This window comes from Grampus griseus (genome assembly GCF_964374135.1).
Source record: "Grampus griseus genome assembly, chromosome: 18".
NCBI classification, from domain to species: Eukaryota; Metazoa; Chordata; class Mammalia; order Artiodactyla; family Delphinidae; genus Grampus; species Grampus griseus.
The window spans coordinates 64,824,859-64,842,290 of record NC_139012.1 but is presented as its reverse complement, the minus strand read 5'-3'; the positions used below and the strand labels follow the sequence as shown (position 1 = coordinate 64,842,290).

The 17,432-nt window shown below is 45.6% G+C and overlaps 1 protein-coding gene across 3 annotated transcripts in view; it reads left to right on the top strand.

Moving 5' to 3' along the window:
* Positions 1-13,342: 13,342 nt before the first annotated feature.
* The window catches only part of SLC25A15 (solute carrier family 25 member 15), a 45,415-nt gene continuing 41,325 nt past the window's right edge, over positions 13,343-17,432 (top strand). Inside the window, exon 1 of one of the 3 annotated variants that reach the window (XM_082675395.1) lies at positions 13,343-13,452. The gene's annotated coding sequence lies outside the window, so the exon portion shown is untranslated. Of the gene's footprint in view, positions 13,453-15,951; positions 15,994-17,202; positions 17,324-17,432 lie in introns of those variants that run through there. The other 2 variants (XM_082675393.1, XM_082675394.1) reach the window with 2 other exon arrangements.

Sequence of the window (17,432 nt, the reverse complement as noted above, 5' to 3'; positions counted from 1 at the left end):
GTCACAGCACAGATGAGTTTTACAGGCACTGTGACTACTTGCTCATGCATCCATCAAAATGTTTGCTGCTTGTCTTATTCTACCTTACATTAGACTTGCTCTGTCTGCATATACTTCATTTGCAATCAGATTTAATCTATATTATGAATTGCTTTTCAATCACTAGCATCGCCTGTATATGTGACTTCATTTTCCAATAAATATGTTGCTTTGTTGTCTATTATATACTAGCTTACATTGCTACCAATATACTTATTTTTAGCTATACAATTTTCTATTTTATTTTCAGGGTTGGTAGACATTGTTTTTTTTTCCGTTATGGTTTATTACAAGATATTGCATATAGCTCCCTGTGCTATAAAGTAGGACTTTACCTATTTTATATATAGGTAGATGTTGTTGAATATCCAGGATTTATGATTTAATATTTCCATTTCATAGAATCAGTATACTTTATTTGACGTGCAAAATAATCCTTTTTCCCTAAAATCAACTTTAAATCAATTTTCAATGCTTCTATGTAAAAGAGTACAAAAAAGTAAAACCTTTCCAACAGAATTGGGAGGTGCTATATATATCTGCAGCGTAGTAATTAATGATAATAACAACATTAACTGCCGTGTTGAGCACTAAACAATTTATATCTGTTACCTCACTTAATTTTCTTTTCTAAAAAAATTATTGTATTGAAGTATAGTTGATTTACAACGTTGTGTTAATTTCTGCTGTACAGCAAAGTGATTCAGTTATAGGTTTATACACATTCTTTTTCATATTCTCCTCCATTACGGTTTATCACAGGATATTGAATATAGTTCCCTGTGCTCTACAGTAAGACCTTGTTGTTTATCCATCCTGTATACAGTTTGCATCTGCTAATCCCAGACTCCCAATGCATCCCTCCCTCATCCCTACCTCCCCCTTGAAAACCACAAGTCTGTTCTCTATGTCTCTCAAATTTCTGAATAACATCTGGATGATCCGAGGCAGGGTAATTGTGTGTCACAGCAGATGATGACATCGTGTAACAAGGAGTCCAAGAATTTGAAATATTTGAAAATCCAACTAGCCAGGTCGCCAGAGGCACTGAGGTTTGTTCTTTGTGAAGTAAGCCTGCAGGATAAACCCACTTATCCAGCAGTTTTAGCTAACCGTTTCAATATACTTGTGACCCCACTCGCAAAAGTGTTACATTATTACGGGCATCTTTCAAAGGCAATGTACCAGGTAAAGGCACAGAAAGAGGTAGAGAATGAGGCTGGACGGCTCACCTTGGGGTGAAGCCTGTCCCGAGGTTTTCTGGTCTGGGTGGGGCATGGCTGTGTGGGGCAGAGCGTTAGATGCAGAATTTGTCTTCTTTTTTCAGAGGTGGAGTAAGAGGAGTTTTGTCTCCACACCTTCCACACTGGGAAATTTTTATCTTTCTCCCTGTATATACATATATTTCCAGCTAATCTAGTTTATAAACCAGGGCAAACTAGAGTATCAAACACAGCCTAAAATAGATGAATAGATACGTGTACCTATATAAAATAAATAGAGATATATGGGATCAGCATAAACATGTAGTACTTGTTATGTGAAAATAAGGTTTTAGTCCCCTTGGAATACAAAAATGAGTTAGAATTCATTCCTGCTTCAAGGGGCTGGTGATCTGGGCGTGGTCACAGGTAGGTTAGCAGGTGGTGTGACAAGACACAGAAGGCAGCGGCGCAAAGTGACACAGGCACAGGCTCCTGGGGGGCCCAGGTGGCGGAGCCTGCCCGATGACGTGAGTCTTTTCACAAGGTCTTCAGTGCTCAAAGCCAAGGACAAGGTAAGGGGGGAGGGGGCTTTGAGACAGGCCGTGGCAGCGTTTATGCAAGATGCGATGGAAAAGGAAGTGGTTTTGTGCCCTTCAAATTAGACATCTAGATGCTTGCCTTTTCCCTGTCTGTGTAAAATGACTCATTCTCAGTATATTTATATATAAAATTGCTTTGGACTTTTAAGTTTATCAAAGACCAGGATCATATGCTAACGTGTATTGCCCAGCAGAAGACAGAGAATTATGGTGAAACAGCGCTTAGCAAGTGATCTCTGGAGATGACAGAGATGTTTCCAGGCAAAACTGTCCTCGGGCCCTGTTCTGAAGTGTCTGAAAGTTCCCCGGTCGCCCCATCCCCACGCCTTTTCATACTCATCCTCTCCAGGCGCCCTTCACTCTGCTGCCCTCGGGCTTCTCCGAGCCACCCTGTTTTGGGCCTCAGCCGGGCCTGGTACCCTGGCCAAAGGCTCCTCTGCAAACGAGCCTTCCCTTCCCAGCTCCTGTCTATCAGACGCCCTCTCTCCTATCCATCCACTGGGAGGACTGGCTGTATCATTTAACTAACTAACAGTAATACATGAAAGCCCAAATTACTGGCTTATTATACGAGCTATCGCAAGAAAATATAATTTTTAAAAGAAGGCGTTTTAAGCTCCAATAAGCAAAGGCTGTAGCTTCAGCTGAGATTGTTTTCTCTTTGCTTTTCTGGCCCTCTCAACTGATGCCCTCCGGGAAACTGCTTCTCTGCCTGAGTTAATGTGCTCTGACCCTTGGAGACATTTGTAACGTTCAGGTGCCCTCTGGCGGCGAGAATAATCTCATGTTACATAAAACATGTATACCGTGTGTGTGTGTGTGTGTGTGTGTGTGTGTGTGTGTGTGTCTGTGTGTCTGTGTGCACGCACATGCGCACACGTCCACCAAAAGACTACAGTGATCGGAGCCTGTGCTGGGGGTCCCATCATCCCTCTTCCCACCATCTAGACCCCAAGTCCAGGCCCTCATTGTCTTGGGCCTTGATACTTCACTAGTCACCTGCCTGGTCCCCTTCCCCTCATTCTCACTCTCCTACAATTTCTTCTCTACCCAACCAGCAAAGTGATCCTTAATAACTTAATTTAGGCCATTTTTTCCACCAATTTAAAACCTTGAAGTCTCCCCCTTGCACTTGGAATTTTTTCCTCCAGAGGGCAAGATTTCACTTTGTCACTACATCAAATCTCACAAAATAAACCCAACACAGCCAGAAACACTGAGCAGATAAAGTGCCAATCAAAAGATATTTCTATTACACAAGAGTGAGAGCAGCCAACTTAAGAAGCGATCTATTCCACAGACACTGTGAAGTAAGGAAGAGAAAATCTTACCAGGTGGGGTCTGTGCAGGGCAAGCAAATAGGCATAAATGTGGTAAATGACCAGCCTTAGCCTCCTGCTCTGACCTCCTTCCCTACCTCTCTGTACCCCTTGCTCACTGCACCCCAGTGACTTGGGCCCTCTTCCTGTTCTCTGCAGAGCCTTGCTTCAGGACTGTTAGCTTTGGCATGAAATACTCTTGTGCCTGGAATATCCTTCTCAAAGAGTGTCCCATGATTGGCTCCTTCACACCTTGACTTAGCTCGCCAGTCCCTTTGTCAGTCACTTTCACATCTAGTGAAGCCAACCTGCCGGCTTCATCACGTGGCCCTAGCACTCATCACTACCTGAAATGATTTTTCATTCACTCACCACATTCATTGAATGCCTGCAGGGGGCGCTATCTCATGCACTCGAGATACATCAGGGTACAAACAGACCAGCTCCCTGCCTCGTACAGTTTACAGATCTTGTCAATCCTGTTTTTTACTTATTTCCATTAGCCTCCCCGGCTAGGATATGGAAGCAGGGACCTTGGTCAGCCTTGTTCACTGCTTTATCCCCAGAGCCTAGAACAGTGCCTGGTACACCGTTTATGGCCAATCACTATTTGTTGAATGAATAAGCAAACGTTTCTATTTTTTATTAGGGTACACAAAACAACATGTTCAATTCTTATCATTGTGATAAAATTAATTCATTTACTGTAAAAATGAGGCAAACAAGATACCTAATTATCAATTATTCCAGTGATTGATAACAATAGTTAGCATTTATGGACCACTTACTATGTGTCAGTCACTGTACTAAGTGCTCTATATGTATTATCTCATCTTCAGAAAATTCCATGACACAGGTAGGGCCATTCTCCCCGGTTTTTTGTTTTTTTTTAAATTTTATTTATTTATTTAGGCTGCATTGGATCTTTGTTGCTGCGCGCGGGCTTCCTCTAGTTGCAGAGAGCGGGGGCTACTCTTGGTTGCGGTGCGTGGGCTTCTCATTGCGGTGGCTTCTCTTGTTGTGGAGCACGGGCTCTAGGTGCGCAGGCTTCAGTAGTTGTGGCTCACCGGCTCTAGAACGCAGACACAGTAGTGTGGCACACGGGCTTAGTTGCTCTGCAGCACGTGGGATCTTCTCGGACCAGGGCTCGAACCCGTATCTCCTGCATTGGCAGGCAGGTTCTTAACCACTGTGCCACTAGGGAAGCCCCATTCTCCCCTCTTTAAGATGAGGAATTTCAGGCTTAAAGAAGTTGCCCACCATCAAATGGGAGGACAGGACAGTCCAATTCCAGAGTCCATGCTTTCAACCTCCTCTGTGTGCTACCTCTACACACATCCACATTCACATGAAGAAGGTCTACTTTACTCAATGGCTCCCTCTCCCACCCTCTGAATAAACTCAACACTCTTAGCTGGGCACGTGGGACCCTTACTGAGCAGCCCTGCTCCTGTTTCCCTCACCTCCTACTCTGCACTGAAGCGTCAAGGCTCCCAGACTTCCATGCTGCATTTCTCTCCTTGCAATTGTATGGTTTGTTCCCTCCTTTGAAACTCCTACTCATACTTCAAAACTCAGCTCTCACTTTCTCCAGATGCCCTTCCTGGTTTCCTGGGCTGGGTTATGTGCCTTTTCTCTGTTGCCCCCCAGCACCTTTGACATGTCTCTATAATTCTCAGTAAACTGTCTTCCCTCCCTGCAGTAGAAGCTACTTGGGAGATGAGGCTTTGCTTTTCATCTCCAGATTTCCAGAGCTTAGCACAAAGCTTGGAAGAGAGGTGTTGAATAATGCTTTGAATAATGGATTTTTATTTGGGGATTAGTTGAATGCCATGCTTTAGTATTTTACACACAGTGAGGAAAGGATCCTATGATAAAGAGAGGGTTAGAATGTGGCACGTGGAATTCTTCATTGATGAGACCACATGGAGTGTAAAAATGGGGGGCTGAGAGGCACAGGCATGGGCGGAGTGGTACTTAACGCAACAGTTGGTAGAACTGAATCATTCTCTTTATTCTCACCCCAGTGGAAGAAGAGATACTGGGATTTCCCCCTCAGGCCTCTGACTCCAGAGCCTGTGCTAATCTCTAGGCCAGGTTGCCTCAAATATACTGGGCCTTCCAAAGAATGGGTGTATCCCTTTATTTGTGTATCCTTTCAGTGGTTATATCTGTCTGTGTTTGCAAAGAATAATCAATTTTCTAGAAGCACATTTTTTTTTTTTGGCTGCACCACGTGGCTGGTGGGATCTTAGCTCCCACAGGATTGAACTTGTGCCCCCTGCAGTGGAAGCACGAAGTCCTAACCACTGGAGCGCCAGGGAATTCCCTAAAAGCACTTTTAAAATGTTCATAAATAGGGCTTCCCGGGTGGCGCAGTGGTTGAGAGTCCGCCTGCTGATGCAGGGGACACGGGTTCATGCCCGGGTCCGGGAAGATCCCACATGCCACGGAGCGGCTGGGCCCGTGAGCCATGGCCGCTGAGCCTGCGCGTCCGGAGCCTGTGCTCCGCAACCGGAGAGGCCACAACAGTGAGAGGCCCGCGTACCACAAAAAAAAAAAAAAAAGTTCATAAATAGCTAATTGCCTAACGATGGGTGCACTGTCTTAATTTACTCAAGTTTACACAATGACTAATAGTAGAGCAATTTGCCTCTAGATACTCTTCTCTTAACCACTGGCCTATCTTGTCTTAAAACAACTCAGCCATTCAATCATTTGTTCTACAAATACGTATTGAGCTCTACAACATGCCAGCTATTGTTCTAGGTCAGCAACGTTCAATAAAATTTTGGTGGTGATGAAATAGCCTGTATCTGTCCTGACCAATATGGTAGCCGCTAGCCACAGACGGCTCTTTAGCACCTCCATGTGGCTAGTACAACTGAAGCACTGAGTTTTAAATTTTACTTCATTGCAATTAAGTTAAACTAAGTAGTCACATGTAACAAGGGGCTACCAAAATGGACAGTATAATTCTAGATGCTAGGGAAACATCAGTTAGAAACAAAGATCCCTCCTCTTGAGGAGTTTACATTTTGGGGATGAAGGTAGAGGTGAGAAAGGAAGAGAAACACAGTAAATAAAACATAATAAATAAGTGAAATATATAGCACATGATGTGCTACAGAAAATGAAGTGTGCAGCAGAGGAAGGAGGGCCTAAGTTGCATTTTAAAATAGGGGGGTCAGGGCTTCCCTGGTGGCACAGTGGTTAAGAACCTGCCTGCCAATGCAGAGTACATGGGTTCGAGCCCTGGTCTGGGAAGATCCCACAGGCTGCGGAGCAACCAAGCCCACACGCCACAACTACTGAGTCTGCACTCTAGAGCCCGTGAGCCATAACTACTGAGCCCGTGAGCCACAACTACGGAAGCCTGCGTGCCTAGAGCCTGTGCTCCACAACGAGAGAAGCCACCACGATGAGAAGCGCGCACACCCCAACGAAGAGTAGCCCCCGCTCGCGGCAACTAGAGAAAGCCTGCACACAGCAACAAAGACCCAACGCAGCCAAAAATAAATAAAAATTTAAAAAAATAAAATAGGGTGGTCAAGTTAATGTCAGAACTTTTGGATCCTTTGGTTACGATAATTCAGTCCAATCCAATTTCAACCCCAATTTCTCTTCTCCTCTCCCTCCTCTCAAGCCCCTCAAGGATGGGGCAGGAAGGGGATAGAAACGGCAGTCTTGCCTTTTTTGTTGTTTGTGCTCTTAATTCTAATTCATTTGTGATTGTATTTACATTTAACTATTTAGACACATAGTTAGTATATGAAGCAAAGCAATGCTTCCTAAGGGATGGTGTTCAGGGTCACCGCAGCCCTCTCCACAGTGAAGCACCTCCTCAGAGAAGGGCAGCCAGGCTTCCTTCTGCTGCTGTTAGCTCACCCCCAAATGCCCTCTTCTGGTGGGGTATCACCTCCTTTGGCTCCCTGGGCAGCCCTACGTCTCCCCTTCCTGTACTATTCTCCTTCATGGGGAATCATGGGAACCACTGAGAACCCTGCTACCCTTCCCCAGGCCACTGTTCCTTCGAACCAGCTGGCCAAGCCTCCCCACCTTCAGAATCTCTCTGTGAGAAATAGACACCAGTCCTCATGTTCATGAGACCCCTGTACACCAGCTGTCCCAAGACAAGCTCTTCCAAGACCCCCTCATCATGCTCAGCTCTGCTTGGACAGTAAGTGCACTAGTGGCCAGCTGGGAGAGAGCTAAGTGGATTCCTTTCAATGTCCTGGTGACCCAAATGATTTTGTGAAGGGAAGGAATAGGCGTCTCGACACAAGCCCTGCACCCTCCCTGCCCCCTCTCCCCCAGGTGGCCTACGATTCATGACTAACCTCTCCCCTCACACACTTAATCAATTCCTCTCCCAGTGATGGAACAGGAGGCTGGGATGGCGGAGCTTGGGCAAGGAGGGTCGGGCTGATGGATGAGGAAGCAGCAGGTGTGACACCTCGTGGTTAACCCTACAAGGAGGCGTTATTAGCCACTTGTGGTGGCTCTCTCTAGAATGCCCTTCCCCTAAGCACTGAATCTTAGCATCAGTTTGGACAAGAAAAATCCTACCCAGCACCCCATCATATTTTTGGTGTTAAATCACACGTGTAATTTTTAACCCTGTATTAAATGATCAAGGGGGGGTGGTGGGATGAATTGGGAGATTGGGATTGACGTATATATACCACTATGTATAAAATAGATAACTAATGAGAATCTGCTGTTTAGCACAGGGAACTCTACTCAGTGATCTCTGGTGACCTAAACTGGAAGGAAATCTAAAAAAGAGTAGATAGGGACTTCCCTGGTGGTCAGTGGTTAAGACTCTGCACTCCCAACGCAGGGGGCCCAGGTTTGATTCCTGGTCAGGGAACTAGATCCCACACACCACAACTAAAGATCCTGCATGAGGCAAAGAAGATCCCGTGTGCTGCAACTAAGACCGGGCACAGCCAAATAAATAAATATTTTTTTAAAAAATAAAGAAATAAAAAACAGTGAAAATATGAAAATAAATAAATAAGTAATCAATATACACAACCTTCTGGGCATACAATATACAGCTTTCCTTCTTGGGTTGTCTTGTTTGGCTCATAGAAGGGGATTCTCCACAAGAGAATAGAGACAAACTTCAAACCTGCCACTGACCACAGTGAACAAAATATTGGGTGTGCCAAAAAGTGCCTTCGGTTTTTTACATAAAAGACATATTTTTCATTTTCACCAAGAACTTTATTGAACAACGTATTCACCCTTTTGTTCCACTACCTTCTGCCATTCTTCAGGCAACTTCATAATTCCATCTTCTGAAAACTTTTTATCTTTTTGAGCAAAGAACTGTTCCAGGTGCCTTTTACAGTCTTCCAGGGAGTTGAAATTTTTTCCATTAAGAGAATTTTGTAAAGGCTGAAATAAATGGAAATCTGAAGGTGCAGCGTCTGGTGAAAGTGGTGGATGAATCAGAACTTCCCAGCCAGCCAAGCTGTAACAGTTTTGCCTGCTCATCAAAGAAACATGCATTCTTGCGTTATCCTGATGGAAGATTATGCCGTTTTCTGTTGACTAATTCCGGATGCTTTTCGTGCTTTCAGTAGGTCTAATCGGGAGCAGTACTTGTTGGAATTAATCGTTTGGTTTTCTGGAAGAAACTCATAATAGAGGACTCCCTTCCAATCCCACCATGTACACAGCATCACCTTCTTTGGATGAAAACCAGCCTTTGGTGTGGTTGGTGGTAGTTCATTTCGCTTGCCCCACGATCTCTTCCATTCCACATTGTTGTACAGTATCAACTTTTCATCGCCCGTCACAATTTGTTTTAAAACTGGTACATTTTCCTTACGTTTGAGAAGAGAATCGCATGCAGAAATATGATTAAGAAGGTTTTTGTCGCCAAACTTATTGGAACCCAAACATCAAAGCGATTCATATAACCAAGCCGGTGCAAATGATTTTCAACGCTTGATTTGTATATTTTGAGTATGTCAGCTATCTCCCACGTGGTATAACGTTGATTGTTCTCAATTATTGTTTCAATTTGATCGCTATCAACTGCAATTGGTCTACCCAACCATGGAGCATCGTCCAACGACAAATCTCCAAGCACAAAACTTCGCAAACCACTTTTGACACGTTCGATCAGTCACAGCACCTTCTCCGTACACTACGCAAATCTTTTTGTGTGTTTCAGTTGCGTTTTCGCCTTTCTTGAAATAATAAAGCATAATATGCCGAAAATGTGGCTTTTTTCCTTTCCATGTCCAATATTAAAATGGCTACACAACAATTCACCGATTTTGATGTCTTTTTTTTAAATACACACTGATATGACAGCTGTCACATACAATCTAACAAAATTGTTTCGAATGAAGTTAAAGACATCTAAGTGCTACTAGAGTCATCTTACGGAAAAAGACGAAGGAAACTTTTGGCCCACCCAATACGTGAGAGAAGAAGAAAGATTTAAGAACTGTGAGCTTGATGCAGAGCATGATGGGTACCAAGGCAACTCTTCTGCCATCATTTGTGTCACCTGCCCTGCTCTGGTTAATAGTGACCAAACTAGGAACTGTTCCCCCAGATCTGACCGTGAAGATACTATATATTAAGTCCCCGAGCTGATGGCGGTACTTCTTTGATAGTTCAAGCTGAATTTAATGCTTGTTGCCTCGGAAAACTTGAAGGCATATACCTGATTGCTGTAGATGTGAAGATGAGAAAGGACAAGGGGAGCCTACAGGAGAAAATGTATTCATCAGATACTTTTGATATATTTGTATTTTGAAGATAATAGAACCAATAATAAGTAGATTTTGCAGATTTTAATAATCGAAATAGAAAAAAATAAAGGCAAAAAGAAATGGCCTTTACAGTTACTTTGTTTGAAAAATATATAAAATGCTTGCACTGCCTACTTTGGCTCATTAATTTGGTATAAGTGTAAACGATCGGCAAGTTTGATAATGTTTTCCATTTATTTTACGATGAGATGGATTCTTGTTCATTCTATTTCTCAAGCCATATTTTATGACTTTTTAAAAATGGTTTTGATCTTACATTCAAATGGAGGCATCATCAGAGAATACGGACGCGGCTCTGAATGTTAGTAATTGAATACTTCTCATACTGAAAGCAGATTAGCCTTTAGAAGAGTATCCGTTGGAGATAGGCCCAGTTGTGGGGAAAGACACATGTGTACACAAGCACACACACACACAAGAGAACTGTATACACCGGCAACTTTCATACTGGTAAATTTTACAACAATGATGCAATCCAACAGATTTATTATAATGATTCATATCAACAGATAGTGACTAAAACCCTCCATGGCCAAAGCCCTGGGCCAGGCAAGGTGTAAATCACAGCTTCTGTGCCTTAGCTGGGGACACTGAGTAGATTAGAGAACAGCGGCCCTGAGAACTCTGCAGGTGGCTCCTTCCACCTCCGAGCCCCACCTGCCAGCACTCCCTGCTTTATACTCCAGCAGAGCCAAACTGCTATAGTTCCCCAAACGTGCTGTCCTGTTTCATACCTCTGTGCCTTCAGACGTGCCGTTTCCCCAGACAGGAATGCTTGGCCCATCTGGAGTGGGCATGTGTCATGTTTTCTGGCTGCTTAAACTTGTCTGAAAACCCTACCTACATTCAGGGAACTTCCTAACAAGCGAGTCCTTCCTCTCCAAGACAGAAGCCAGAAACCCCACACTCCCAGCCCTCCCTTTACAGATCAGGGTCCAGGCACGTGACCCGGACTCCAACCATCAGCTGTATCTACAGGAGACATCAACTTGGAATGAGAAACACAAGGCAGTGAACATGGCGTGGCAGTGATTTACTGGGCAGAGCTGGGAACCAAGGTGCCCAGCTTTGGAAGAGCAGTAGCTACAAGGCTGAGGCCCTGGCACAAATGGGACAGTGGTACAAACGATAACATCTACAGCTCGGAAGGAGCTGCAGCATGGGTTCCACGGATGACCAGCTCTGCAGTGGGTTTGAGGACTTGTTTCAAGTTCTTCAGGAAGTACCATCTCCCTACTCAGCAGTGGTGAGAGTCATCCAGCATCCTTTTAACCAGCTGCTTTTGTGCTCCACCAGCCAGAGATAGCTTCTGTTGATTGCAGCTAAGAGCCCTGGGTGGTACATCAACAGACTTTCATCCTCTTAAAAAAGGGCCACTTTTTCTTTCAGAACCCACCCTGATACGGGGGTCTCCTAGGGGCCTCCCCTGAAACCCTCTTTTCCATCTTTTATTCATGCCCTTCTCCGAGATGCTACACTACCCATACCCCTCTTGCTGCACGCTCTCCCTGAATTATAATTATTTGTTTCTTCCTCCTCTGCTTGGACTGAGGTCTCTTTAAGGCTAGCCATTGTCTCTTTCATTCTGTATTTCCAGCACTCAGTTTGGGTTGACAAAGAGCCTAGCACATGATCGGTGCTAAATTTGTTAGGAAAGTTTGATAGGAAGCAGTGATCTAATTTGTTTAGGAGGACCAGGGACCAGGAAAGGCATTTGAGGAGCCATGTCTAATACAGGTCTTGGTGAAGAGCGGGGGTTTCAACGGGCAGGATTAGTTGGGATCATCCAGTCCATATTGACATGTAATCTGCCTTCTAAAATTTATATCCTGAGCATTCTTCCATATCCTAAATACATGGTAGGGGACCTTCTTGATTGCCTAATAGAACTCTGCTTTATTTTATTTTACTTTTTTAAGGTCTGCAGTGGTGATGTCTCCGGGAAGGTGGGTCTCTCCTTATTCCCAAGAGGATAAACCAGAGGTTGACAAATCATGGCCTGGTAGCCAAATCTAGACTGCCACTTACTTCTTTATGGTCACGAACCATACAAAATGGTTTTTATTGCTTGTTTCTGTTTTTTACAGTTTTAAATGGTTGAAAGAAGTTAAAAGAAGAAGAATATTTCGTGACAGGTAAAAAGTATATGAAATTCAAATTTCAGTGTTCATAAAGTTTTATTAGAACACAACCACACTTATCTGTTGGCAGCGTCTATGGCTGTTGCTTTACAACAGCAGAGTTGAATAGAGGCAAGAGATTGTATGCCCTGCAAAACCTAAAGTATTTCCTAGCTGGTCCTTTTCAGAACAAGTTTGCTGACCCCTGTTCTAAACCAATCATGTTAACTTCATTCTCTTCCCAATGTTTATGTTTGGGGGAGCATGAGACCCAGTTCCGGGCCAATGAAATATAAGGAGAAGTTTGACAGAGGGCTTCTAGGAAAATATTTTTCTCTGATAAAAAGTTAGTATGGGAGAATGCTTCCTGCCTTTGGATGTCGCATGTGAGAATGTGATCAGTAGAGCTGTGGCAGCCATTTTGTGGTCATGAGGAAAAGCGAAGAGAATCACAGAGAAGGGGGCCCAGATACTTTTGAGCTGCTAACTTAATCAACCCTGGAACTTCCTACTTCTAGATATATTTTTATATTCAAAATAAATATACTGACAGTTGGACATTCTATTACTTGCAGCCAAATATGTACTAAAACATATGAGAATATGATTTTTAAAATTATGGCATAGTATTTCCTCTTATTGATAACCCATTAAGTTTAACCATTTATGGGCATTTCTCCTAATTCTTTGTGTTATCTTATTTTTAACACATATTTTACAAATTCAAACTTAAGGCTCATAAAACGTGCACATTTGCTGACTTCCTTTTTCTTATTTTTGCTTGTACCATTAAAAAGCTGACAAGGAAAAGACAAAAGAAATTGTCCCCCTTTAAAATATGGCCCTAACAACTCTTTCATGAGACACGAATTACCCCCTTATTCCACATTGAAAGACAGAAATCCAAACCCATGTTTATTTCAAATACATACTCTACCTGATTCCAAAATATTTTGAGGGAGTTTTCAATAAGTTACATCAGCAGCCAGGAATGTTCAATGGGAGTTGAAATTGTGTAATCAAAGCATTTTTTTCTTCTTTCTCATTAACTAAAAGTACCCTTGAATCAGAGATAATTTATATTTTTGAATTATTTGCAACTCCAATTAACACTTTGTTAAAACACACCCACATGGTTTCAGGGTCCAAAGCCTTCAAGTGGTGAAATGATTTCTCCTTTTAGTATCATTAACCAGCACATTGTGAAATTCTGTTGAAGCAGCAAAAGGTCCCTTTTCCATGTAACCACTCTGTCTGTCCCCTCACCTCTGACCTGCGTCATACCTGCCCTCTCATCCCAGAGCCAGCCCCACTGATGTTCCTGGATTGTGCAATCCTAAGTTCAGCAAACAGATGCCTGGAGCAAAGAGGTCAGTGCATTGACTTATTTGCTGTTTTGAACCTGGATCTGAAATACCATTGGGTTGACTAACCTCTATGGAGAGCAGTGATGCATGACTCTAAAACTCTGTTCTCAAGAGGGCATTGGGTTGCTGGGGAATTACCCTTAGGACAAAGCTTGCATGGACACTTTCATGATTTAATGCCAACCAGGTGGTTTGCCAATCCATTCCCTGAGCTCCTGTGAGATGTTAAGCTTTTCTACATCTACATATTTCTCTATTCCTAAAGCAAAGATAGCAGATAGGGCCACTGCTGTGAAGGATTTTAAGCAGTTGAGGTTATTTTATAAAATATTATGGAGGGAGATCTATTCCAGGAGAAAGGACTTCTGGTTCCTGCAACCCTCTTGCTTTTAAGAGGAGGCCTTCTGGGAGGTATTAATGTACAGTGTAGCAGTTAACAACACGAACTTGGTTGAGTCCCAGCTCCCCCCTTAGTAATTTGTTTTCGAATTATCTGCCACTCCAATTAACACTTTGTTAAAACACACCCACATGGTATCAGGGCCCAAAAGCTTCAAGTGGTGAAATTATTTCTCCTTTTAGTATCATTAACCAGCACATCGGGCAAGTCACTTGACCTCTTTAAGCCTCAGTTTCTTCACCAGCATCATTGCCAGCCGTGGGGTACAGCAAGCAGGACAGCAGGCAGAGAAGAGTTTGTGCAAAAAGGCAACTTTGCAGATTAGGGGTTAAAGAGTTGCACAGAAGCTTCCTAATTGCTTCTTAGTTTACAGAACTGAGGCTGAGGGTTGTTTAGGGGAGGCGAGGGAGAGAAGAAATGTAAAAGGCTTGGGGAGAGTGAAGAGAGTTTGGGACAGCCCTTATGAGGGTAGGAGAGGAAGGTGCTAAAGCCAGAAAGGACAAAGTATCAAGGGGGAGCTGATAGCTCAGGGAGACCCAGATCTGGAGTAGCAGTGCCCTCCCCTGCCCCCATGCTGGATTGCCCCCAAGGCCCCCACAGCAGGGGGTTGCAGAGGAAGCCAAGATACTGTTACGTGATGGCTGGGGTTTAAAAGGGTTAAATGACTCACTAAAGTTCACAGAGATTTTAACACAAGTGGCCTGGCTCCAAGTCCAGCTCTTTCTAATCTGTAATAGGAGATCTAAGCCTGTCCTAATTAGCTCCTTTGGGCCTCATCTTTCTGGTTTGCAAAAGCCAGGTGATACTGAAAGTCCTAGTCCTATAGGACGTTATACCATAGGTTCTGTCCTGATCTGCTTCCCACTTGTTATGTTACATGTCACTTTGGGCAAGTCACTCAAACGCCCTGGCTTGCTTCTGTAATTAAATTTTGTTCCGGAAGCTTGAGTTCTAAAGCGCAGCAGAAGACGGTCTTGGGCTGGGTTGAGGAGGGCCCTTGTTTATCAGGAGCTCTGAACCTTCACAGCACCTCCCCCTTTCCCTCCTTCCCCAAGGTCTATTCAGCTCGGCACCGGTGTTTAAGGACTAACACAAGTCACCTCAAATATTTGTCACTGGCCCTCACCCGAAATCACTTAAGTTACATTGGCCGTAGTCTAACACCACATCCAAACAGGGCAGAAAATTGTAAAAGAAAACGATAGCACGGTTTAAGGAAGAAAACACGGTGTAGAAAAGGAAAATAAATCCATGAGGTTTGAACCAAAGCACTCCGAAGGCCGCGGCTGTTAACATCGAGCAGCTGTCAGTAATAGACCAAGACACTTCCAGCTGTGCGGGTCTTTGCCTGGGGCACTAGAGAAAATTCCTTTACTCCCGGTGCACAACAGACTCCTGCTTTCTAATAAAATTCCAGAGAACCATAGAACTAGCCTATAATTCACTGGAAACTAAAAGGACATTTAGAGTTACAGTTTTCATCGGTGGGTGTGCTTTCCGAAATGTCATCGGTGGAGATGGATGTCCTCGCGGAGGGCGGACTGGGAAATGTTTGGGGTTTTGTTTTTACCAGCAATAAGCAAATTTATTTTTCATCACTACCTTTCCAGTACTTTCGCACTCAATTATAACATAAAATTAAAGCCTTGAGCCCCGAGTCCCTGCAAAGCTAATCAGCCTGAAGACTTCAGTCCCTCGTCCTCACTCCGACACCCCCCGCCCCCGCCCCCGCCCCCGCCCCGCCTGAGGTCGAACTAGAGACGAGCTCACCGAGGGCCTCCGGGAACCGAACGGCAGGAAAGCGACGTGGAGGCCGCGGCTCCCAGCCCTCCCCCCGGCCCCGCCAGCCCCTCCCGCTCCCGGCGCGCCCCCCGGCCCGAGCGCGCCGCCGCACCGCGCCGACTTCCGCTTCCCCGGCAGGCGGGAGGCGCCCCGGCCCCGGCCCCGGCCCCAGCGCAGCCCGTCCCGGCCGCAGGGGTCGCTCCTGAGCCCGCGGGGCGCCTGCCGGCGGCAGTCTGGCGCGGGAGGCGGGGCGGAGGGCCGGCCGGTAGCCCACGTGGGTGTTAAGCGGCCGCCCCCGCCGCCGAGCCAGAGTCGAGAGCTGGCGGCGGAGCGCGAGTAGGACGTGGCCAGTCGGCACGGCGGTGAGCGCAACTCAGCCGGGCGCTCGCGGGCTGCAGGCAACCGGCCGGGAGGAGAGGGAGGGAGAGGGAGAGGGAGCGGGCGGGCCGGCCGGCCGGCCTCCGCGCCTGGGCGGCGTGACCCTCCCGCGAGGCGGGGTGGAGATCCGGGGTCCCGGGCCCGCCGCGCCGCACACGTGCCCGGGGGCCCGCGGGCGCCGCCTTCCCGCGCTTTGCCTGGGATTCCATGGAGACTCGGGCCCCGCCGCCTCCTGCGCGCAGTGGTCACGTCCCGGGAAAGGTTGCCCTCATTTGCCCGGTCGTAGTGTCATGCCGGCACCGCGCCGGGCAGGGAGGGCGGAGGCGCTTATGAATGGGAGACCCTCGCAGGTTGTTGTGGCAGAGTCAGCGAACGTTTAGGGCCGGGAAGACAACAAAGTTGGAAGTTGTCTCCTTAAGCTGACCCTTGTGCTGATCGGGATCCCGAGCCCCGGAGCAGGAGCTCCCGAGCCAGCTGCTGAGCGGCGAGACTGGTTTGCATCCCAGCGCCCGTGGGCCCCACCAGCTCTGGGCGCTCGGATGGCGGGCGCCAGCTTCGGCCTTGAAGCTGGAATCTTCCCGGAGCAATTCGTGTTACCTAGTGGGGAATGCGGCCTCCTCGGATTCTCCCACACGATAAGTTAATTTCCCGAAGGAATGAAAAAGATACATGGTCTGCGTTGTTTCGTTTGGAGTTTGACTCCGGTGTAGTTTGAAGGAAGGGTAAAGGGACGCTGAAAGGATTCCATTTTTCTCTTCCAGTTGGTACGAAGGCTCACGAATCAGTTTAATTAACTCAACTTGATCAGTCTGGCTGCCTCCACGCCCCATTGCCTCCTTCAAGCCAAAGCTACGCGTAATTTGAAACAGATGCCCCTTCTGAGTTAATCTGTTAAGACTGTTTGTTAACTGTTCTAATAATTCTACAAGTAGTTATTTGTAGGAGTTGATGTGTTTGTTTGACTTGCCTAAAAGGGTCGAATCTAAAAGGGTTGAATTCGCATTGATGACACAGTACCATCTGCTGTGCCTCTTCTAAGAAAGAAATGTCCACCCCCGCCAAGGGAATGGGCTGCATTGGATGTGACCTGTCTGTGACTCCTTTCCCCCCTTGTCTCCATTTTCCTCTAAAATGCAGGGTTGGGTGTTTTGTTTTCTCTTTTTGGCCAGGTGGGAATACTCTGCTTGATAGAACAGACCCAAAAGGCAAGACTTGAGTTGAATCCTGTCTCTGCCACGGACTTGTTGTATGACCTTGGACAAGTCCTTGTCTTCCTCTGGACTCAGTTTTCCATCTGGAAAAGGAAGAGATTGGGTTAGGACCTTGATATCCTTCTCTAGATACTGGATGGTCACCGTCTTATCAACCTTAGTAATTGGTACTGCCTCTCCAGGTGTATCAGTAACATAAAGTCAGTGTTTTG